The sequence below is a fragment of the Triticum aestivum genome, chromosome 7D (genome assembly GCF_018294505.1).
Source record: "Triticum aestivum cultivar Chinese Spring chromosome 7D, IWGSC CS RefSeq v2.1, whole genome shotgun sequence".
NCBI classification, from domain to species: domain Eukaryota; kingdom Viridiplantae; phylum Streptophyta; class Magnoliopsida; order Poales; family Poaceae; genus Triticum; species Triticum aestivum.
This window is the reverse complement of record NC_057814.1, coordinates 234,474,474-234,479,951: the sequence shown is the minus strand read 5'-3', so window position 1 is coordinate 234,479,951 and position 5,478 is coordinate 234,474,474.

Genomic DNA, 5,478 nt, shown 5'->3' with positions numbered 1-5,478 from the left:
TAGACCTGGCTCATGATGCCACTGTTGGGGAACGTAGCATAAATTCAAAATTTTCCTACGTGTCACCAAGATCAATCTAGGAGATGCTAGCAACGAGAGGGGAGGAGTGCATCTACATACCCTTGTAGATCGCGAGCGGAAGCGTTCAAGAGAACGGGGTTGATGGAGTCGTACTCGTCGTGATCCAAATCATCGATGATCCTAGCGCCGAACGGACGGCACCTCCGCGTTCAACACACGTACGGAGCGGGGACGTCTCCTCCTTCTTGATCCAGCAAGGGGCAGGAGAAGTTGATGGAGATCCAGCAGCACGAAGGCATGGTGGTGGAAGTAGCGGGATCCCGGCAGGGCTTCGCCAAGCGCAAGTGGGGAGGAAGAGGTGTCACGAGAGGGAGGGAGGCGCCAGGGCTTGGGGTGCTGCTCTCATGTGCCTCCCACTATATATAGGGGTGGAGGGGGCTGGTTTCTTGCCCTCCAAGTCCATTGGGGCGTTGGCAAAGGTGGGGAAAAGAAATCCCATCATTTCCCTTCCCCACCGATTGTTATCCCCCTTTTTTAGGGATCTTGATCTTATCCCTTCGGGATATGATCTTATTCCTTCTAAGGTGGGATCTTGGTGTGCCTTGACCAGGGGTGTGGGGCCTTGCCCCCACTACCCACGTTCATGTGGGTCCCCCCATGCAGGTGGGCCCCACTTCGGAACCTTCTAGAACCTTCCCGGTACAATATCGAAAAATCCCGAACATTTTCCGATGGCCAAAATAGGACTTCCCATATATAAATCTTTACCTCCGGACCATTCCGGAACTCCTCGTGACGTCCGAGATCTCATCCAGGACTCCGAACAACTTTTGGTTAACCGCATACTAATATCTCTACAACTCTAGCGTCACCGAACCTTAAGTGTGTAGACCCTACGGGTTCGGGAGACATGCAGACATGACCGAGACGACTCTCCGGTCAATAACCAACAGCGGGATCTGGATACCCATGTTGGCTCCCACATGTTCCACGATGATCTCATTGGATGAACCACGATGTCGAGGATTCAATCAATCCCGTATACAATTCCCTTTGTCAGTCGGTACGTTACTTGCCCGAGATTCGATCGTCGGTATCCCAATACCTTGTTCAATCTCGTTATCGGCAAGTCACTTTACTCGTACCGTAACGCATGATCCCGTGGCTAACTCCTTAGTCACATTGAGCTCATTATGATGATGCATTACCGAGTGGGCCCAGAGATACCTCTCCGTCATACGGAATGACAAATCCCAGTCTCGATTCGTGCCAACCCAACAGACACTTTCGGAGATACCTGTAGTGCACCTTTATAGCCACCCAGTTACGTTGTGACGTTTGGTACACCCACATTCCTACGGTATCCGGGAGTTGCACAATCTCATGGTCTAAGGAAATGATACTTGACATTAGAAAATCTCTAGCAAACGAACTACACGATCTTGTGCTATGCTTAGGATTGGGTCTTGTCCATCACATCATTCTCCTAATGATGTGATCCCGTTATCAATGACATCCAATGTCCATGGTCAGGAAACCATAACCATCTATTGATCAACGAGCTAGTCAACTAGAGGCTTACTAGGGACATGTTGTGGTCTATGTATTCACACATGTATTACGGTTTCCAGTTAATACAATTATAGCATGAACAATAGACAAGTATCATGAACAAGGAAATACAATAATAACCATTTTATTATTGCCTCTAGGGCATATTTCCAACAAAAACTCCCCCAGGACTCTTGTTAGTTGGAGGCACTCATTGTTTCGAGCAAGCCATGGATTGATGCTTGTTGGTGGAGGGGGAGTATAAACTTTACCATTATGTTTGGGAACCGCCTATAATGTGAGTAGCATGGAAGATATCGAGATCTCTCGGTTGTTATGTTGACAATGAAAGTATGCCGCTCAAAATATTATTTATCTCTGCTTTAAAACTGAGCCCTGGCACCTCTACAAATCCCTGCTTCCCTCTGCGAAGGGCCTATCTATTTATTTTTATGTTGAGTCATCACCCTCTTATTAAAAGCATCAGTTGGAGAGCACCGCTGTCATTTGCATCCATTACTATTAATCTATATTGAGTATGACTATGACTGGATCTCTTTTACCATGAATTACAATGTTTAGTTAGTCCTTGATCTTTAAAGGTGCTCTGCATTTATGTTTTGCAGTCTCACAAAGGGCTAGCAAGATACCATCTTGTTATATCATATCATGATTGTTTTGAGAAAGTGTTGTCATCCGAGATTTATTATTATTGCTTGCTAGTTGATTATGCCATTGACATGAGTAAACATGAGACCTAAGTGTTATTGTGAATATGGTTAGTCATAATCTTTGCTGAAAACTTGAATGCTGGCTTTACATATTTACAATAACAAGAGCAAACAGAGTTTGTAAAAGTATTTCTTTATCACTTTCAATTTATCAACTGAATTGCTTGAGGACAAGCAAAGGTTTAAGCTTGGGGAGTTGACACATCTCCGTCGTATCTACTTTTCCGAACACTGTTTCCCTTGTTTTGGACTCTAACTTGCATGATTTGAATGGAACTAACCCGGACTGACGCTGTTTTCAGCAGAATTGCCATGGTGTTATTTTTGTGCAAAAATAAAAGTTCTCGGAATGACCTGAAACTTCACGGAGATTATTTTTGGAAATAATAAAAAATACTTGTGAAAGAATCAAGGCCAGGGGGCCCACACCCTCTCCACGAGGGTGGGGGCGCGCCCCCTGCCTCGTGGGCCCCCTGGAGCTCCACCGACCTCAACTCCAACTCTATATATTCGTGTTCGGGGAGAAAAAAATCAGAGAGAAGGATTCATTGCGTTTTACGATACGGAGCCGCCGCCAAGCCCTAATCTCTCTCGGGAGGGCTGATCTGGAGTCCGTTCGGGGCTCCAGAGAGGGGAATCCGTCGCCATCGTCATCATCAACCATCCTCCATCACCAATTTCATGATGCTCACCGCCGTGCGTGAGTAATTCCATCGTAGGCTTGCTAGACGGTGATGGGTTGGATGAGATTTATCATGTAATCGAGTTAGTTTTGTTAGGGTTTGATCCCTAGTATCCACTATGTTCTGAGGTTGATGTTGTTATGACTTTGCTATGCTTAATGCTTGTCACTAGGGCCCGAGTGCCATGATTTTAGATCTGAACCTATTATGTTTTCATGAATATATGTGAGTTCTTGATCCTATCTTGCAAGTCTATAGTCACCTACTATGTGTTATGATCCGGCAACCCCGAAGTGACAATAATCGGGACCACTCCCGGTGATGACCGTAGTTTGAGGAGTTCATGTATTCACTATGTGTTAATGCTTTGGTCCGGTACTCTATTAAAAGGAGGCCTTAATATTCCTTAGTTTCCATTAGGACCCCGCTGCCACGGGAGGGTAGGATAAAAGATGTCATTCAAGTTCTTTTCCATAAGCACGTATGACTATATTCGGAATACATGCCTACATTACATTGATGAATTGGAGCTAGTTCTGTGTCACCCTATGTTATAACCATTGCATGAATAATCGCATCCGGCATAATTCTCCATTACCGATCCAATGCCTACGAGCTTTTTCACATATTGTTCTTCGCTTATTTACTTTTCCGTTGCTGCCATTACAATCACTACAAAACTATCACTGTTACTTTTGCCACTGTTACCGTTACTTCCATACTACTTTGCTACTAAATACTTTGTTGTAGATACTAAGTTATCCAGGTGTGGTTGAATTGACAACTCAACTGCTAATACTTGAGAATATTCTTTGGCTCCCCTTGTGTCGAATCAATAAATTTGGGTTGAATACTCTACCCTCGAAAACTGTTGTGATCCCCTATACTTGTGTGTCATCACTACGCAACTTTAATCTTGTAGACACGTGTCGGGCCTCCAAGCGCAGAGTTTTGTAGGACAGTAGCAATTTTCCCTCAAGTGGATGACCTAAGGTTTATCAATCCGTGGGAGGCGTAAGATGAAGATGGTCTCTCTCAAACAACCCTGCAACCAAATAATAAAAAGTCTCTTGTGTCCCGAACACACCAAATACAATGGTAATTTGTATAGGTGCACTAGTTCGGTGAAGAGATGGTGATACACGTGTAATATGGATAGTAGATATTGATTTTTGTAACAAGAACAATAAAAACAGCAAGGTAACAATTGATAAAACGGAGCACAAATGATATTGCAATGCTTGAAAATGAGGCCTAGGGTACGCACGTTCGCTAGTGAAATCTCTCAACAATGCTAATATAATTGGATCATATAACCATCCCTCAACGTGCGATGAAGAATCACTCCAAAGTTCCTATCTACCGGAGAACATAAGAAGAAATCGTTTGTAGGGTACGAAACTACCTCGAAGCTATTCTTTCCAATCGATCTATCCAAGAGTTCGTACTAAAATAACACCAAATAATTTCAGATTCATAATACTCAATCCAACACAAAGAACTTCAAATAGTGCCCCAAGATTTCTACCGGAGAAACAAAGACAAGAACGTGCATCAACCCCTATGCGTAGATTACCCCAATGTCACTCGGGAATCCGCGAGTTGAGTGCCAAAACATATATCAAGTGAATCAAAATAATACCCCACTGTCACCACGAGTATTCATTTGCAAGACATATATCAAGTGCTCTCAAATCCATAAAAGTATTCAATCCGATAAAACAAAATCTCAAAGGGAAAACTCAATTCATCACAGCAAGATAGAGAGGGGAAAACACCATATGATCCGACTATATTAACAAAGCCCGCGATACATCATGATCGTGACATCTCAAGAACACGGGAGAGAGAGAGAGAGAGAGAGAGAGAGAGAGAGATTAAACACATAGCTACCGGTACAAACCCTCAGCCCCGAGGGTGGACTACTCCCTCCTCATTGTGGTGGCCGCCAAGATGATGAAGATGGCCACCGATGATGATTCCCCCTCTGGCGGAGTGCCGGAACGTGGTCTAGATTGGTTTCTCGTGGGTACAGAGCCTTGTGGCGGCGGAACTTCTGATCTAGGGTTACCACGAGGGTTTTTGGAATATTTGACTATTTATAGGCTGAAGAGGGGGTACGGGAGGCCACCAAGGTGGGCACAACCCTCCTGGGGCGCGCCTCTGGTGGGTTTTGCCCCCCCCGGGGGTACCCCAGGTGCTTCTCTAGCCCACTGGATGTCTTCTGGTCCATAAAAAATCCACAAAAGTTACGCGGTGTTTGGACTCCGTTTGATATTGATTTCCTACGATGTAAAAAACAAGCAAAAAACAGTAACTGGCACTGGGTCAATAGGTTAGTCCCAAAAAAGATATAAAGAATGATTGTAAAACATATAAGAATGATAATATAACAGCATGAATACTTTATAAATTATAGATACGTTGGAGACGTATCAAAGCCAAAGTTCCGGAATGCCACCAAGTGGCTCGTAGTATTCTCCCTTCGACCC